At 31.0% G+C, this 21,557-nt stretch overlaps 1 protein-coding gene across 1 annotated transcript in view; it reads left to right on the forward strand.

Annotated features, from left to right (window-relative positions):
• Nucleotides 1-4,547: 4,547 nt before the first annotated feature.
• The window catches only part of LOC113397975 (uncharacterized), a 69,259-nt gene continuing 52,249 nt past the window's right edge, over nucleotides 4,548-21,557 (forward strand). Inside the window, exon 1 of the mRNA XM_026636514.2 lies at nucleotides 4,548-5,003. The gene's annotated coding sequence lies outside the window, so the exon portion shown is untranslated. The remainder of the gene's footprint in view (nucleotides 5,004-21,557) is intronic.

A 21,557-nucleotide genomic window follows, 5' to 3' on the forward strand; every position in this document is an offset into this window, starting at 1 on the left:
AATTTTCGATTTATTTCGTGTACAATGAAGTATTTTATTGTAATTCCAATGTTTCGTATGGATAAAGAAATGTCCAAATATTTTATAGTCAACTATCAATGACGATCTTAATATTCTGAAAACAAATTAATCAATACGCTTCTTTGATGTCCGAGTATCAATCCATTAAATATTTCAGTTATTAAGTCGTGATGGTAGAGTATATCACTTTATCATTATTCATGATCTGGTTCTACCTCTAGTGTCGAGTTGTCTCATACAGAATAGCCTTGTGCTGTGAAGGCTAGTTAAATTACAAGCAAGAGTGACGTAACCACGCCAGTTTCGTGATTGAAAGCGCATTAACAACCTACGAAATAATATCTATAATTGTCATGACTGTGTCTTGTACAAGATGGCGCAAATATAATTTTATTTATTGTCTTTTTTTTCATCTTTCGCGGCAAGTTCCGATTTTACATTAATTGTTATTTTAATCTACCAAGGGCAGTTTATTTATTATCAATATAAATAATTGATACGAATATAACAAAAAAGTAAAATAAGATTTAGATAATTGTATAAGATTCGTTTCTTTAAAAGATTAAATAGTTTTAAAGCACGAAACACAGAAGAAACAAACTAAGTAATTAAAACAGCTGCTATACTATTGAAGGGTAACTTTATAGCTGCTATCCCATACAATCTACACTTTTATATATTTTACAATAAACAAGAAAAACAAACACTTCTAGATATTCACTAATAATTATGTATATCAATTTAAAATATACACAACACACACACACATTTTCACAAAATCTAAACAAAGGAAAAATTACTAAACGCATTTATGTAGAAATGTTCCAAATTTCCTTAATGTGCCTTAAATTGGCTTGTTTTTGTGATATGTTTCTAATATTGTCCTAATTAAGACAAATTCACTTTAAAATAACATAATTTTCCAGGCCCGCGTATTGATACACGCCCGGGGTAGATCGGTCGGTGCTTAATGAAAAAACTTTTGTACATTTCAATTAGCCTCTTTCGAAGCCTGTAATTTTCAAACGTTAACGAGCTAAATTTTATCGAAAATTAATTGCGACATCTTCATTGAAAAGTTTTCAGTCAACTTTAATATCTGAAATTTTCTCCCGACGAACTTCGACAATACTGTATATCATAAACTCGGCTAAGGGGGTGAGGCAATGGCTGTGGGTGTAATTCTTGACAAATTTTCATGTCAATCAGTCGAATAGAGATGTGAAAAGACGTTGTCAATGATTTCTATGTTCAATTAAACAAGAGAACAATAATTTGATGATGGACGAAATTAGTGTTCCTTTGAATTTATAACATTTTAAATGCCTCGAGTTACTTTAAAAATATGTATGTATGTTATCTTGTTTTCAGAAAGTTACCTATTGATTATGTAATTCGATTTAAGAATGTTGTACAACGTCGTGAATAAAATCAGTCAATAAACGTTCGACCTAAATTTATTTCGAAATTCGAAATTTTCACCTGGGCAAATGTGATAGAAAAATGCAACTGAACCCAGTAACCAGAAGAGCTGCATCCCCAAAAATCTTCAAACAAACTCTGTCATGATAACATTCAAGTACGAAATTATTAATTTATCGATACTGTGAAAAAAATGTTAGCAATTTTATCGATAGATAAAATAAATATGCTTTTGATGTATGTCTTCAGTTATGAAAAAGTACTTTTACGTTTTCAATTTAATTAATGAATTTTATTTCCTTAAAAATATTACCCGTTAAAACGTTTTAATTTTATTTCCTTAAAAATATTACCCGGAGTTCAAAAGTCGCAGAGATATTACATTTTTTATTTTCACGTTAATTTTAATATTAACAAAGAGCTTAATGTTGCTTAAGTATTTGATAAGAAGGATCTCATTATTGAAATTTATATACATTTTAATTAAATAAGTTAATTTTATTTCGAATTTATTGGAGTTTATTTGGAGAAAATAGAACACGAGACGTCAATGTCAGCGATCAGTCTTTTTTCTACCAACATGCAATGGTGATTGAAGAAAATTCATGGAAAACTCTGAAATTATTTAATATATTTATTATACTGAACTGTACTTTATGCGGATTCTGAGAAAATTGAGTGCACAATACGGGGTTGCGGTGCTCTTTGTCAGTTTATACCGTCACTATGCCTATACTCATAAGAATTTTATAATATTTTAACGTTGTTTAATTTAAATTGTAGTTTTGCCTTTGATACAGAATTAAAACTTTCAACATATATTTAATGTAGGTCAATACTCTAGATTTAATAATAATCACTTTCTGTCAAAGTACAAACATAAAATAACTTAACATTATTTTATCCTCTGTTATTTTGGAAGCCATGTTCCACTTGATCTTACTAATTTTTTTAAATATATTGTAGGTCGGACAAATACGCCACCTGATGGTTAGTCGTTATCATCGCCTTTATATATTGGCACCGTTAAAAATGTGAACCATGCCTCACAACACCAATGCGCCACTACCCATGGGAAGTAAAATGAGTTAAGAACTACCCCCCTTGCGCCTGCAGTTACACCGGCTCACTCTTTAAACCGAAGTACAACAATGAGTATTTCTGTTTAGCGGTATGTGTGTGACCACCCTAGACAGTCTTGAACAAAGCCCTAACACCAAGTAAACACGTGAACATTTACCATATTGATATATATATATATATATTTATTTCACGAATGTGACATCACTAATAATATAAATATGTAACTTTAAACTGGTATGTGTTTATATGAAATATTACAAAATTTAACGAATCAATGAAACCGAATTTAACATTATGCTCTCGCCTCAGAATAAGGATATTTAATTAAGTTTTACTATGAGTTAAATAGGAGTAATAGGAAATAATTTCGGCGTACAATTTATGTATTTATGTATTCTGCTCTGTTGATTTAATAATTCAATAAGTATTTGTAATTGGGTTAAAGCTTATGGGCTTATTATCGCATTATGTGATGTTTATATGAAATAATCTTTGCGTTAGAGTAATACCTTATTTTAATAGTAATTACCCTTTGCTGGACAAGGATTCTTTTATTCAAAAAATTTGGAGCCTTCTTCACTAAGATGCCCCAATGCGGGTTGGTAGCTTCACGCGGCAGATTAACATCCGACAAATGTATGTATATATTTCTTAGTGATGTTTTCGTTTACCTCTAAACAAGAAATTAATTATCAATACAATTCAAGCTCATGACAATTCCGTGGTGCTTCAAATCTTCCAACTACATAGCATCACATCAATATAAATATTATATATTATTACTATATTGTTTACTTTATGTTAGTAAATATTTGCCCTGTATACCTCAAATATGTTATGATATTCCATTTATTTCACCGGCTCACCAACTTTTAACACCGGTAAATAGTAATTTTAGTTAAGTTTTAAGTTATCAAGAAGGCCAAACTAACATTAAAGTTAAGATAATCATCAGTATAATAAATATAATAAATATTGGACAACATCACATACATTACTCTGATCCCAATGTAAGTAGCTAAAGCACTTGTGTTATGGAAATCAGAAGTAACGACGGTACCACAAACACCCAGACCCAAGACAACATAGAAAACTAATGAACTTTTTCTACATCGACTCGGCCGGGGATCGAACCCGGGACCTCGGAGTGGCGTACCCATGAAAACCGGTGTACACACTACTCGACCACGGAGGTCGTCAAATCAGTCGGAATATAAATTATAGTGAGAAATCCGGCGAAAGAATTTTTAGTTAATCAATATGTATACGTTAAATTGTCAATTAATTAAATATTATTTAATAAATGATAGTCATATATCCTGCACGAAATTACAACATATTAGCGAAAAATACGCTTTATTTCAAAATCACTAGTATTATTTTGTCATTGATTCTATCAATATAATTTATATGCGGATAAACATACATAATATTTTTCCTAGATTGAGGCTTTCTACATTTTTTCGTTATAAATGTGGAAGTAACTTTTCCTATTTGTTTTTTTACCTTAAAACGACTAAGCAACTGAAGCGATCATAATAAAATTTGACATCGAGGTAGCCCGGGTTCTGTAACGATATGTAAATTACGGGATTTAAGAGAAAGAAAAAATTTACGTGGAAAGAGTTGCTAAAAAACACCTATTTCAATATAATTATATAATCATATCTTCTTATTAAAGTCGTATCTATTTTGTTTCATTTAATGGAAGTTTTTAAATTAATTATACAAGCGTTTCTGTACTTGTCTTGCTATTTATAGATAAGCCAAAATCTTTAAATTCAAATCATCGTTAGGAATTACAACTTTAAATCGCTTCCTTGTGTACAGCTCAAACTCACTTGTGTGTATACCGAACGCGCGTGTGTAAATGAATAACCATTAGTGTGTACATCATTTACGAGCTCAAAAATGTTACTTTCCCGCTTACTCTCACGGGCCTCTTGTAATCCAATCGTTTGTGTGAGTGCGTAGATTCAGTTGTAGCGTCGCGTCGCCGTGTGGGTGCACAGTCCGGGCGCTCGTAGCCCCCGCCAGTGGCGATCCGGCCGTAGCGACACTACGACGCGCTAGCAGCGTAGCGATTCTATGTGTTCCCTACCCTCATAATCGGACAATAGGACCGCCGGCGAAACCAGTTTTGTTATTTTTTGTCAAATGTGTACAAAAGCTTTGTGACTCGTAAAAATACAGAGACAATATGCTTCGAAGGGACAGCCTTTGTCCCCTTAGAAAGCAATTATTACGCTGCGTTTACGTAATATTTTCGTATATAAATACAAAAACGATGTGAGATTATAATTTGGATTGGAACTGTTTAATTTATTTAGAGAGTAAGCTCTTTATTATTTTGAAAATATTGTGTAAATAAATAAGAAGAAACATACGTGTGACGTTTCAGTGTTGTGGAACGTTTAAAAGCGAACTATTGAACTACAAGTTTCTATGGAATTTCATACTTTATTACGACAGATGAGGTAAATGAGTTCATTTAATATTAAATACGATGTTTTAAAACATGCTTAACTTAAAACTAGATTCTAATTGATCTATTTAATTATTAATATATGTTTTTAAATCTTAAATCTTTTGTTTTTATTGATATATTGCCCCTAAATTTATATTTTTGAATTATATTTGAAAATTTATCAATTAGAATTTTATGTTAAGTATTTGACGAAAAGCGTCACCTGAATTTTATTATTTACTTAATTACAGTTGCTTTATTTTATTGATTGAAATAATAGATTAGTCAAATCCAAGTTTACCTTTTTAATATTGATGTAGATGAGACAATGTGTGATATTCGTCCAATAGTTGTTATTATCCGATCATATGACTATTACATCCATTTAAATATATTTATATATTTAGTAGAAGAAAGTAGCCACACTTAAAAAACCTTACCTAAGGTACGTATAACCTTCTTAATACTAAATCTTGTCATTATAAACTTTTTAGGTTTTTACTTTAGTAATATTTTCGAACGATAAACCTCATATTCGCTTGTTTCCTGCTTATCATTCTCAGTTCCTTAAAAATATTTCACAATGAATTTTACGAAGTTGTCAAACGCACGCTTGTAGAATGTACGTCTGTTTATTATATTAATATATACTCGTATATAATTATACTATATTTAAATAAAGAGATATGTCTTAAACATGGAAAATTTCTTATAATTCTGGTTACTATTGACGAAAAAATTTAGTAACGATATTAAATATATTATAACGTTTCGCAGAAAGAAAAGCTATTCCTACGAAATCTCAATTAATTTTAAACGTATTCTCGAGATGTGTATAGTTATATAATTTAATCACATAGGTTAATATTTACATAATTTCTGAGTTTCGGTTGTTGTTTTTTTTTGTACTTAATTTGATTTATTAAATTGAAACATATCAAATATTATTCTGACAACTACCTCGAATAATGACATGATATAAACAAGGCTTATAAATATATTTTTGAACATATTATTAAAATACGGTTCGGAAACGCCGTATCTATGTTTTAATGATACTACGGTAAGAGCGGACAAAAGAACTTCGTTAATGGGGTATCACTCACGATTTCTAAAAGTCTTTTAGAAAAAACTCAGCCGACCATTAATGAGAGCTAAAATTTCTTTTTGATGTAATAATTTTTATTCTTATTTTGAAATATCCATTACACAAATAATTATAAATTCTGTATGTCACCATTTGTATTACATAACAGATATATCTATACTTATAATAAATCTCTAGAGAGGTCAATTCTGTACATGAAATATATTTCCAAAATAACTATCAGGGGGTGATTAGGGATCGATACTGATGGCAAAAATGCAATCAGTAAAATTTTTGTCTGTCTGTCTGTATAACTGTTATAGAAACAAAAACTACTCGACGGATTTTAACGAAACTTAGTACAATTTTTTTTCATACTCCTGGGCTGGTTATAGTATACTTTTCATCAGGCTACAATCAACAGGAGCAGAGCAGTGAAGCAAAATGTTGGGAAAACAGGAGAAGTTACTCCATTATTTAAGTTTCCGTCGCGTGTACAACCTTAATGTTTAAAGCTACACAGAAATCATGTATGACGGAAATGTTCTCATTAAAATTATATAAAAAATATCCCACGACAGCATATGTCTATCTTTTATGGTTGACTTACAATAACACGTGTAACTCCCGATAGCTTAGCAGTTCGAAGCTTTCTGATTATATTTGTCTACTCCTACGTTTATAACACTCTCAATCATCCCTAATTACAAAAAGTTAACAGTATTAACTATTCCATAAAAAAGAATCATAGAAATCGGTATAGAAACATCAAAGGTATACATGAAATACACTAATAATAAACCATCGCACGTGAATACTGAATCATGCTATAAGGATTATTTTTGTATTGTACAGGCAGGCTTGCTTGGCGCTTAGAGGCTAGCGAGTCACTAATAATGTAATGAGTCAAAGTAATGAGTGAATTTTGGAAATTCTACCCCTAAAGGGGTGAAATAGGGGTTGAACGTTACTATGGAAGTTCGTAATTTTTTAAGTTAGGGTCATGAAATTTTATTTTTGGGATACTGATTAAAAAGGAGTAGCTACTTATTTAAGCGTTTCTAGATCACCACTATGGGGGTGAAATAAGGGTTGAAAGTTTTTATGGAAGTCGTCATTTTTTAAGCTAAAAATATGAAACTTTATTTTTGGGCTATCGATTAAAAATGAGTTGATTCGCATTTAAGCGTTTCTGGATATTTTACGCCTAAGGAGAGAATTTTGTTGACAATTTGTTTATAGGATAGTCTGGAAGGTCATTTTTTAAGTTAGAAGCAAGAAACTTTATTTTTGTGCCACTTATTATAAATGAGTTGATACGTATTTAAGAATATCTGAATATTCTACCGTAAGGGCTGATATACACAACAATGTGGTATACAAAGAGGTCATACATTAAGTTAATTTGTAAATATATTCATATTCTACGCGAGCAAAGCCGCGGGTATCAGCTAGTTTGATATATAGTAATAATCAATCCTTTGTTAGCATTACAGTGTGTTGTTTGTATTTGGTAATAATTACTATGACGTTCTTTTTTTAAATTTTATATCACATGAAAAAAATAGTAACATAAAATTGATCAGATGAGTGATCTAAGAATGAAGGACTGTTGAACTATTGCTTAATCAATGACCTCTAGTTACCTCGAGTATGGTCGTATTTGATTGAGTTAAACGAGCCCCAATAAAACGAAGCGTACTTTTTAGTTTCTTAAACTATAATTTCGTAACTCACTGTGTAGACAAGATTGCTCTTAGTGATATTGCAGGCATACCTGCACTTTTTTGACATTAGTATTTTTCCAGTGATTATTTTATGCACATGGCTTGCAACTTAGGTGTATGTTTGAATGTTTAACCGGCTTACCTGTCTAGGTGTTGTGATGTCTAACTGTTCTTTCAAAATAATATGTACGAAAGAACTTTTATCAAAATTACAAGAATTTTTTTTTTTTATTTATTCTAAAATGTTTTAAAAAAAGAACGTCATTCAAAAGTTAAATAAAACTTCATTGAAGTAGGCTATTTCAAGAACTTGAAACTTCATTTCACCGTTCATTTGCAACCGATTTGGAATATTGATTATACCGCTAATAACCCGATAAGAAATACAGTTGTGTCTCTAATATACTAATTAATTTATGTACAAAATATTTTATTTTGCAATTTTTAAAAAATAATTATCCCAATAATATATTTATTCAAAACATAATAATACATTAAATTTATTTTAATATTATTATATGTGAGCCTTCATTTTGTTAATTAATTATTTAATTCTATGCGTACAGAATTAGTGACATAACCACAATGATGATATACATACACACACATACATATATTGTATGCGACATAAAATGTTAGTTACATTAGCTAGTATTAGTGTTCATTATAATAAATAATAATGATAACGTTATAGAATCGGTCATTTCAAATTTCTAACGATATAATATCATTTTATTAAGCCCTTTAATAAGTTATACTATACATAAAATTATTTATTTATACAAATAAATGTGATTGAAGTTGTTTCGTGTTTTATCGTTTATTTTTACCTAACAGAGTAAGTGAGATTACTTATATTTCCTATTGTTAATATTCTTGTTTATTTTTGAGATACGATACATATTTTTAATGTTATTTGATAGATTACTATGTAAAAATAACTTCTTAACAATCAACTGCGAGACTCGTGTCTTTTATCCTTTTAAGAAGAAAGGTAGAGCCTACTCCACACTGCTCCTATTATGCTGGTGTCTGGCAGCTTATAAAACTTATATTATTTCTTCAATAGAACGAGAACTAAATATGAAAAAAATTAAATGAAAATTAAAAAAAGATAGGGTTACTAATCGTTTCGACCGTTGAAGTAATTTATAATAATTACGTAAAAAAAATACGGCTCAATCCTATAGCACGTTAATCTTAACCGACAATTGGAGTTTTATAGCCCGAAAAGTAATATCGAGTTTTTATTAGTTGATTTATGTTCATAAATCATTTCGTACTAGGCGATGAAAGGAAAATATCACGAGGAAAACCAACCCGCGTTCATTCAAATGCGGACATTGCTCGGTTACTTAAAATATTTTAATTTCAGAAAATAAATTTGGTATAATTTATAGTAATGTAGGGTCCACTGAATTGTAAGTAACCATGTTTAGTGGTACATTGGCGGGGTACGAAATATTATCAATCCATACATCGCCAAATCGCCATCAACTACAGGAACTAAGGCGTTATGTTCTATTTCCCTTTAATTCCACGGGTTCACTGAACCTTAAAACAAGAACACAACAATTTAATTTGGTGCTCTTTGGTGGTAAAATAATTGACGGGTGAGTGGTACCTGCACCCTACCATTAAAACATTATTATCATTAATAAATAAATAATTACATAGCTTAGAAAAAAAAGCTTTTATTCAGAAGCTGTTTTCTAAAAAAATGTTATTTTAACCTTATTGTACAAAACTATCACTAAATAATTTTGATTCGTACAAAATTAATAGTATGTATGATTATTGCACTGTGAGCATCTTGGCAAAAACTAAAAGTATTTCATTGCTAAGGAAAATTTTGGCTTTAAGCCTGACCATAATAAGTTAAAAAGTTGGCAACAATTCTAACAATTGCGAAATTAATCACTTTTTTCTACGTTAATTACTTAAGAGGCGCTATCGAATTGTAAATTCAACTGCTCTTGGCTTTTATCATTATTAAATTTAATTATAACATAATTTTGAAAATTATAATTTATTTTATATACAATTTAACATGACGGAATTGAAAGCACTTATTTGACACAATTAATAGAATTATATAATAGGTACCACACACCCATCAGATATTCTATCGCCAAACAGCAGTACTCGGTATTGTTGTGTTCCGGTTTGAAGGCTGTGCGAGCCAGTGTAACTACAGGCACAAGGGGCATAACATCTCAGTTCCCAGTTGGTGGCGTATTGGCGATGTGGGGAAAGGTTAATGTTTCTTACAGCGCCATTGTTGATTGATCTGGGGTATTAATTTTATTGTAATGATATAATTTTCTTTATTAATAAATTTCATCCGTGCGATGCCGGGGCGGTCGCTAGTATTAAATACATTCATATTATGTATATTACAAGTATATTTGTTATGAAGAATAGAAGCTTTTGTACAAATATCTTGTATAAAATTTGACTTTCGGTATTGTTTCAAAGTGCAATGTGGCAGATAGTAAAGATATCGATTTATATGTTATTCGTATTCTTGTAGGAGGAGTTTAGCTATAATTTACTTTCGAAGCGTGTCAAAGCTTATTCTAACGGGATATCTATACTAGTTTTCGTCACTTTGTTAATTTTTTATTAATGCTAGCTTCGGTCCGCGGTTTCGTCCGTGTAGAAAGAGGGGGCAGGTATTAGGTATTTTTTGTTCTTTTCTGTATCAATTACAAAGTATATACAAAATGTCATGATGATTGTTGAGTACTTAAAATGTGAATTCATAACAGACACACTCATTTATAATATTAGTATGCATCCTTTACTGTTATAACATTATATACACGTTTTAACTATTCTCAGGGTCATAATATTATCATGTACGACTTTTAAAAAATCCCAAAACAAATATGATAGACCAGATTTGTTGATACTTTGTCATTTTTATTTATTTAAACATCGAAATAAAACCGATATAAGAATATACCCACTAAGAACCTCGGTTATTTTTCTATTTAAGTGTTCGCGCCTTCAGTTTCAACATCAGCTGGTAAAGTTGAGTACTCATCATCCAGTAGCACATTTTTTCGTCATCCTTTTGTTACATATTTTTTTATTGACTGGAAAAAGTCTCTGGGTCGGTATGTGCGACTTACCGGAGCTGAGTGCCGAAATTACCGCTAAAAAGGTAGCAGTACCCTCACCGGGGGGTTTTATGTATCCTCGGGGGGCGCATACAATCGTGACACGCCGACGGTGGGCCAGTCTATTCGTGCCTCCAATCTAGATGGGTTCCCGGATTTACTCGTCAGCCTACTCTAAACAAATAAATATTAAAAAGCATTTATTATAAATTAATACCGACTGCTTCGTTGGTCAAGTAGCTAGATATAAGGCCGCAGATCCCAAGGTCCTGGGTACAAACCCTAAGTAGGGCCGATAAAAGTCGTTGGGGTTTTCCGGAGCGAGTTAGAAGTGTGTATACTCCCGTGTCTTACAAAGCAAGTTAAGTCGTTGGTGCGCCTGAACTCTTTCCGGTCATATCGGATTTATCGTCTCATCGAAATATGAGAGAGAGGGTAGTAGGGAGTAGAGAGTGTACCTGTGTTGACGCACATGCTTGTGCACTATAATATGTCCTGTGCAGTAGGTTGGTCTCCTTTGAGATAGGCCGCCGTTGCCGAAATCGGTCTGGCCGACATCATAGATTATCATTAAAAATCAATATAATATATAGAAATTCTAATGATAAAGAAGCGAAATTAATATAATCCACATGATTATGAATGCGCGTCTGAAACCCGCGATAATAGTTAATATCTGTGAGATTAAAGGATAATTTTATGCTCACTCAGGATATTGAATCCATATTCAATGCACATACGATTTCACGATGTACATATACAGTGCTTGAATATTTATTACACTTTTAAGACTTGAATTACATTTGTGCTCTTAGACTATTTTTTTATAGAGTTTTATAGATTATAAAATTGTGCTGATGTCAGTCATCTCAATCGATGACTATACGATGACTATGACTATTTAAAAAGAAATACACGCTTTGTTTCATACCTACTCATATATAACGTGACTAGGAAAAGAGCAACTAGTGAGTTTTTGTCGGTTCTTTTCGATAGAATCCACATTTCGAACCGCTGGTAAGTATATTAATTTATTCTTGAAAATCATTTAGATGTACAAAATTTAATAAATATCTATGCTCCATATTGAAATGTGCTAAATGAATCAATGTAGAGAAAATATAAGATCCAAATTTGCTTTTAGTAAAGACAAAGCTTGTGCTTAGCCTGGGCTTGTAAATGAGCTACTGGTCATTGCTGAGTACTTACATCGTCTTTTTGTATTTATGGTTTTTTTTAAGAATATTAATTTAAAAATAATATAACGTTATTATTCCATTTTATTTTTAGAAGGACATATCTTGGGTGTATTTTATTTTTAATTTGTATTTGTAATTTTGGGTTTCTACATGTTTGTGATACCGATATACGAAATGTTTTTTTTTTATCTTTCTTTCTCTACACGTATTTTGGGTACATAAAGATTTATCAACGGCCAATCTATTACATCTTATACGTAATAGACTCTCAAAATTCTAACTTATAAATATTATTTTAAAATACCCGGTCGTAACCGGATTACATATTTGAAAAGTTTTATAGAAATTTTGAAAATCAAAGAAGCTATATAGAACATATTCTATGTTATGGGATATAAAATAGTTCTATTAAATAAATATAATTAAAAGTGATAAATAAATTATAATAAGAAGTATTTGTTTAATAATAATAAACTACTTCAAGGGCATCATATTCGATTCGTGTTATTTGTATTATTTCTTTAATTTAATTCGTTTTAAAATGTAATAAAATAAAACTTATTCGAGAAGTTCTTATAAATTTTACTTCACAGTATTACAGATCTTTTGTTTCAGGTTTCACGTTTTATTGATCGTAAACTTTAAGAATACTCTTTGTATTGGTTCAGCACGAATACTTCCACTTAATGCTGAGCGTGCTTAGCCGTGTTTCAGTAAATTAAACAAAGTCATAAATTATATACAGAAATGGCTATAAAAATGTAAGCGTTATATAACATAAATTCTGCTTAAGTGGATTACATACATTTGGGTCAAGAACAAGGAATGCTTATTGGTTAAAATTACTCGCGTCTCGTAAGGGCTTGTCTGGAACGATAGGTTTTCGGTTTGTTATTTCTACGAAATTTATTGAGTCTGATAATTTTGTTTATTTGACTGCATAAAAGTATATTTCTGCCGATGTTGTTCTTTGGTAGACATTATCGTATGAAATAGATTACAACATAATTATGTCACGGTACAGTAAACGATAGAAATTTTTAATTGAAAAGCAAAAAAACTTTTAGACTTGCTTGAGTCTAATCTTTTTCCTGTCGCGTTGGACTATGAGACTGATTACGTAAAAAGTAAGGTGAGAGTAAGTTAAGAGTGCTTCTGTGTTTACGAATACGATTTATTTGCGACAATTTCTCATATATATTTGGCGAATGTTTTTAAGAATGACCGCCTTCGGTAAGTAGACATTATTATGATATGTAAAATTATTTAAAATTACAATTTAAAATACTAGTAAAATCGCAAATATCGTAATCGTAAACATAAAATGAATTAAGATAAAAATTAATTGGACCTTTCGCCACTGAAAACACTTTTTACACCTTTAAAAATTTATTTATGGACTAATTTTGTACTTATTTTCAATATAAAAATTTAATAATTTTGAAATAAAAAGAAATTTATGAATTGAATTCGATTAAATAGTTAATTATGTGTTCATTGCTCGTCGAATAAAATGATTCTGAGTCTGAATGTGCAATTTATGCCTACCTTAATTACATTTTTACCATGTCTATCAGCAGTGATGGCTTATCAACTGGAAACCAGTTTCCAGTTATATTAAAAAAAATAAGTCTGAATATTTCTGCGTAATAAATTTTGAATATTACTGAATGACATACAACGCAAGGCTGGTACCCTGGTAGGTCTAAAATAACGAAATTTTACAAAGAAATTATTTATGGAATGTAATCTACGTCATAGTCATAAGAAAGGATTTCTCCAACTTAAACGATGAAAGAAGTATAAATACCGGTGTTTTGTCCTGTTTATGAGCATTTTTTAAAATGCTACCAGATGTCATCGAAATGGCTAGATCGGGTTTGTAAGTTTATATAGAAGTTCGCCTTTTTGATGATAGAGATATGGAAATCGATGTTTAGGGTAATGCTTTTAAACTCAAGTCAGTTAGCACAGTGTTTTTGATACATCACCGTTAGGGTGAATAAATGTTTCCAATGTTTCATCTCGTCGAATACACGGATAGTTTATCTATAAAAGTATATATTTACAGTTTGGGTATATTTCAAATTTAAATTTGGAGCAATTTATTCAACGCCTCACAAATAATTTAAAAATTTGAATTTGGTGCTCTATTTCACTGAAGCTAATTATGTTGAAACCCTACATAAATAAATGCTAATTGGCATTCCGAAAATAATACGTTTTATTAAAATCTTTGAAATGACTATTTCTATGAAGTAGCTCTTCTCGTGTTAAATAAATAATCATGTAGCGGAAGCCATACTTGTAACTGAAAGATACATTTATTTATTATTAATCTATCTTTGATTTTCAATCATCCAATAAAACAACATTTCAAATAAAAATCATTTATTTTAAATTTATGTAAATAACTGCCAGAATTATATTTCAAAATATTGTAAATCATTCTTAATAATGATCGAATGATAAGTCGAAACAATTAACAAAAATCGATTTTTTCAAGCGGAATTCACTATTGCAGATATAGTTTTGAGAATAAAATTGTGCCTCAACCTTACCATAAAATAAAAAAAAGATTAAAAACCGTGTACAGTCTGTAAAGATTTTAACTAACGTACATTAAAACATTTGAATACTTATTTCTTATTAAAAGCAGCCTAATATAACAAAAAGAGAATTTTAAAGACCAATCAGGGAACAGTTAAATAAAACAAAAAAGTGTAATATCAAACCATATCAAGCCTTAGGCCATTTAAGATTCCTTATCTTGTCTCAATCTTCCAAAGATAAACGTAGAATTCAGAATTTATCTAATCAACTTAACGATTCATCGATCGTCACTTCAAACATCTTCTTCAGAAATCCTATATTTGCATTAAGCTTTCTATTGCTCAACGCTGTATCACACGTCAATGCTTGATATTCGGTCGAACATTTCTCAGAATACGATACAAAATTCAATAACAAGTATCGATATGCAGACGTCATTGTGAATCTTACCTCTTTTACAATATAAAGGCATTTTTGTATGTTTGCAAAAAGTATCGGTACATATACTTTGTATGAAGTTTAAATAGATCATTCGAGAGAATACTTTCGTCTAATCGTCTATATTCGAGCAACATGTTTCTTTTTTTACATTACATTAACAGCCTGTAAATTTCCCACTGCTGGGCTAAGGCCTCCTCTCCCTTTTAGGAGAAGATTTGGAGCATATTCCACCACGCTGCTCCAATACGGGTTGGGTGGAATACACACGTGCCAGAAATTAGACACATTCAGGTTTCCTCACGATGTTTTCCTTCACCATCGAGCACGAGATGAATTATAAACAAATTAAGCACATGAAAATTCAGTAGTGCTTCCCTGGGTTTGAACCCAAAATCATCGGTTAAGATGCACGGGTTCTAACCACTGGGCCATCTCGGCTCGTTTCACGACATGTTTCTTGATTGTATAGAAAAACGTTGGGAAAACATTTGGCCAAGTTCTGGGATATGTTTTTTTTTTATGTTAGATACTAAAAATTAACTAGTAAGTAATTAAGTAGTAATTTTAACAAGCTTTTAATTAATTTTTCCTGTTGTTATGTTTGGGGACATAACATAGAACTGAATTGTAAACCGATTTGATTTAAATTGTCTGTGCACACACTTATCATGCTGGAGCACTGTATTAAAATTATACATCATAATACTTTATTAAAGGTTTTTTTTAGATCAACATATTTGCTGTACAAGGATTTAGAAAGACTCAATTTTTGATTCTTTTTGAATTTCATCATATTTACGACTTTTTAAATTTCATATTCATACCTTACATTTTTTTTTTATGTTAGAGGTGGAAACGAGCAGGAGGCTCACCTGATGGAAAGTGACTACCACCGCCCATGGACATCTGCAACACCGGGGGGCTGGCAGGTGCGTTGCCGGCCTTTCAGGAAGGAGTACGCTCTTTTCTTGAAGGTTCCCAAGTCGGATCGGTTCGGAAAAACCGCCGGCGAAAGCTGGTTCCACAGAGTGGTTGTGCGAGGCAGAAAATGTAGGGGTTGCCTTATGATGCCTGTTCCGCTTGCCCCGAACAGTGGCGAGCGCAAAATTTCGCCCCCCAGAATTCGGAGGGCAGTCTGGGCATCCCTGCTCAGGTGGTGTACGTCGTCATGGATGCCCAGAGAGGGATTCTCCACCGCAGTCGCTGATGGTACCCTCCTGGGGTAATGAAACCAAATTCTGCACAACCATTATGTTATGGGAGGGAGGGAGATCGGGCCTCCGGAACTTTTACATACCGGACGAAACGCGGTAGCGTAGCTACCACTTTACGTCGATTTTAAGTGAGAGAGTGGTACTTCCCCGGGCGTGCCGGCCCATTCGGCTGCAACCCGAAGGTATGCATTGTGGCACCTTACATGTCTGGAACTGTGCATACAAAATCCACCTGAAAAGCATGGTTATACGAATGTCATTGTTTACAGAACAAGCGATACCTCGATTGACTGGAGTCATTGTTTGGAGCGGAGCGTAACTCCATTGTTGAGAGAAATGTCATAGCGCCTGCCTACATCGAATACATTTCCACATCTATACGTTATAGTTACGAATATTGCATGATACCATCTCATTCGACAATGTGATACAGCCTTACATTCATCAGAACGTGATACATGTTTCTTTTGAATATGAAAAACAACACGAATTTTATATGAATTTTAAATTTGTGCTTTTAAACGTGGTAATTCATTAATCATAATTAGTCCATGGTTAACAAACCCACAAAAAAGTTATTGCTACGAGATTGGTTCGAGCGTTTGGCGACTGAGAACTATGGCAGAAGTGGATTATTACGGATAAATCGATCTACTTATTTATAGAGGCAATAGCCCTTATATTTGGGGTACATTAACAAGAAAATCTGTCGAAATCAAATTTTATTTACTTTGGGTACTTAGAAATTAATATAATAGAGTCACACACGATTTTATGCAATCCGAGCGGCATATTCATAGTTAAATGTATATTTTTTCATAATAAGCTAAAAATATCCCGTTGACCATCATGTTGAAAGCATTTAATATCATTAATTACATTTTTTACGTCATGTATAGATATTACATGACTTCAATATTAAATGAATTGGAAAATGTATCGTTGACAAAAAAAAAATACCACGACAATATGTGCACTTGTTTTTTTCAGTCATTTTGAATGGATGCGCGTTTCAACTTTGAACAAATTTGCTGTAACTGAAACGCCATGTTTGCAAAGCATTTTTTATATAACTGCTACGGATATTACGACGTTAGAGAGTTCAAAAAAAAAAAGTTTAAATTTGGAAATTTTAATATATAACGTATTTGATTTATATTCTGTTATTTTATTTATAAACATTTCTTTGGATAGTTTCCAATACGATTGGTTTTGATAGAATCCGTGATTTTATTAAATTATTTCGTTTATATATATTATTAATTTTTAATTTTATGTAATGGCAACAATCTTATTTCGTGTCGTTGTACAGAATATTCGATTTTATTTTAATTTATTTATTATATTATCCAAAATAACACCACGTTTTATAGCCTCAACTGATTAAACTGAAAATGATGGTTCATTTTTCACACAAACAGTCATAATTGTGTTTTAACGTGGAATTGCTACTGTCGTAATTCATTGGTTAGTTTATAGGAGAATGATAACTCGCATCGTAAGAAATTTTAAACATTTCTTACATCGCTATCGCTAACCTTAGGAGCTAAGATATAATGCATCTTAAGCTTTTAGTTACATTGGCTTACTCACCCTTCAAACCGAAACACAATAATACACTGAACAACAAATTAAGTATTGCTGCGTAACGGTAGAATATGTTTTAAGTGGATGTTAGCTACTAAGACATGCTTGCACAAAACCCTTCTACGACTTATTGATAAATATACATACATACATACATACATATATAGTTATAGTTGATTCATCGAAGTTTCGATTACGCGATATTTTATGTCGTTGAATTTCGATGTGATTGCAATTGTTGAGCATCATATTAATCCACAAATTTTGGATATAACAGGTCAAAGGTTTCTAGGAATTGCAGAATATTGAAGTATAATACTCCCACAGACTACTTACAATTGGAATCGAATACATTTTTAATATAAAATATTTTATACACACGATAAACGTCCTTTAATAATTATTTAAACAGATTATAGTGTTGTAAATATATTGACTTGGTCTTTAATAAGTTTATATCTCGTTAAGATTGCATTACATATTTTTCTTAAAACACCACCGACAATAGTATGAAAACTCAGCTAGGAAATTGGATTTAAAAGATACTTTTATTTTAAGACTCTTAAAAATATGCTGGTTACAGAAAATATGATTTACCAATATTATATATAATAACATATCCTTGAAATGACAATAAACATCTAAAGAAACAATTCTAAAATGTTAACAACAATATAATCTTTATTGATAACAACCCGGTAGATGGCGCTGATTAAAAATGTCAGTTTCCTGAATCACGCTGTCCGGATATTCGCTACTGGGTATAATTATATATTTTGGGATAACCTATGTTAAACGATTAAGCAAAATTTAACTGTGGACTAAGGAAGGCCCTTCTTTTGTTTTATTCACCATTTAATTTGATTTGAAATTTGTAATAATTTTGTATACGAGTCCAGTTTATGTCATAATTATAACATCTTCCTAACTACATTTGGATCACGGCAATATCTGCTCAAGAGTAGATTAATATTTGCGCGAATTCGATGAACTTTATATTTCCACTCATGGTCTGCTGGACCGATTACCCCACGTGACTAGAAAAAGATCAGATGCAGGACCGACGGCTGTACGTGCTTTCTCCTAGCATTACGGTATGTTGCATAAAAAACTTTCTAGTAATTTCTTGAAAACGGACAATACTTATATTTTACTCAAAAGTATATTTAAAATGAACTTTTTGCAAACGATTTCGTTGCTGCAAAATAATCATATTATATTTGCTTTTCATGATTCTACCAAAAAAATATCACATACAAACTTATAACTTTGATATAAAAATCTAACTACATTTTTAAACACTTCAAGAGAAGACTAAAAAATACTGAATAATTATTTTTTCATTTCGTAACCGCTATATTTGTGATTAAAATGAATTTTCCGTACAAAATTTTATCCTTTATAAAAGTCATTAAGAATTTATTTTTCAATATTCTTAGTAATTATGTATTTCATTTTAGTTTAAATTCTCATTGAAGTACCTTCGTAAAAAATAAATATGTTTTCTATATAATTATGTAGTATTTCAACGCAATGGGTAAACTGTACTATAAATATATTTGTAATTTTGTGTCATGTAATTGATATATTTGAACGAAAAATACATTTCGGACATTTCTCGAAAGGTAAACCTTTTACATTTTAAGAAATGTTTTAGATATTTGTTCAAATATAGTCGATGGTTGGATATACGTGGAATCGTAAAACAATTTGGGGACTGTAATATTTTGTTTGACTTAATATAAAAATGGTCAGGTTATGTTTTATTGGCGATTTGATTGAGTACGATAACATTTGATCAGTTTTCTTACTAATATTGTTATTTTAAAAATAATATTCCGAACGAAGATTTAACAATAATAAAGTCAGCTGAATCAAAATCAAAATAAATCTTGATATACTTGACAAAAGTGAGTTCAGCTATTTTTACAATCGTGTAAAGTTTAGATATATATTTTTAGTCTGTCCTCTTTTTTAATGACTAGCCCCGCCTTCGTATGAAAGTATTTGATTACTAACGAAAAAAAAAAAATGATTTAAATAAAACTATCCACTCACCCACTACCCACTATAAATAATGTATTTAAAAAAAAAATATCCCGCTGAGTTTCTTTCGCCGGTTCTTCTCAGGTCCGAGGTGCTAAATTCCGAACCGGTGGTAGATTTTTGACAATCAATAAGCAAGTAAACACTTCTATATTGAATAAAGATTTTGGACTTTGACTTTGACTATATCTACGAGTGACAACATTTTTAGAATTGGATCATTAGTTCCAGAGACTAGCCTACACACACGGGCTCGGCAAAAAAACAAATTAAGCCTCTTTGCAATAGTATAAAAGTATAGATTAAAATTTATTAGTAGTCAAATTCCTCTATACGTAAGCGTTGCGTAAGCAGACATCTGAGCACCAAGAGTATTACTTCAATGAACGACTTATGAATATTCCACAGAATTTTAATTTATAATTATATATTTTGTTATATTTATATATATTGCAACAAATGCATAAAAGGTAGAGGATTTCTAAGGGCGAGACAGGGACTTTATTTTTTTTAGTATTTAATGTATTTATTTCATTACCTAATAAACCGTACAAACATACATTACTAATTACTAACAGTATCTAAAACGGGATATTTACCATATATGTCTTGTTCACGAGACTCTCTCTCGTGAACAAGACATTCGTAGATAATGTCGAAATATCGAGCTCCACCAAATAAAAATAAAAAACATGGTAAATATCCCGTTTTAGATACTGTTAGTAATAAAAATAACCATGTTAATTTAAAATCTTATACATTACTAATATCTGGTGTGAGTTATACTAAAGCGATGTCCTATACATTTGATATTTATATAATAAAGAAATCTAAAAAATAATTGAATATACCGTTAATAGTATCGAATACGAGTTCAACTCTTGTTACATCGTGATATTAAATTACTCTGAATCAATATATACCTCCCGTCCCGAAAAACGGAAAGAATGAAGGGATTGGTAGGGGAGAATAAAAACTGTCCAAGTTCACAGAAATGAAGTCGAGCAGTATTTTATTTATAAACAGAATATGTCGATCATTTAATGGATCATCTTATTTTAAATATATTTTTAAAAATCATTTTACCATTTTAACGGTTTTTAAAAGTGTAATAAATAATTTATATGTATATACATACATGATAATCGGTTGTGAAGGTAATCGTAACAAACAAACAAACTTACTTTCGTATTTATAATATTAATTAGGATTTAAAATGGAAATGATTTTTTACCGAGCTGTCTTCGGCTTTGGGTTAACTATACCGTTCAATTGACGAAGCTACATTGTAAAGACCTCATGACCAATCACACACAGTCCTTGTTAACCAGATATTGGACTTGATTTATAATTTTAATGCAATATTAAAATAAATTATATTCCAAAACTTAATAATATAAATCATTTTATAGCTCGACAAAAATGTTCACAAGGGACAGTCACAACCTCAAATATCCATTAAAAAAGGCTCAACCTTTTAAAAATTTCGAAACAAAATAATATTTTCAACTAATCAATAAAGGGAATCAGCGGGAAATGTCGGTTATTAATATAGGTATAATTTTATTTCCCCCAACGGCCGTCG

The sequence above is a fragment of the Vanessa tameamea genome, chromosome 13, assembly GCF_037043105.1.
Source record: "Vanessa tameamea isolate UH-Manoa-2023 chromosome 13, ilVanTame1 primary haplotype, whole genome shotgun sequence".
Classification (NCBI taxonomy): Eukaryota; Metazoa; Arthropoda; class Insecta; order Lepidoptera; family Nymphalidae; genus Vanessa; species Vanessa tameamea.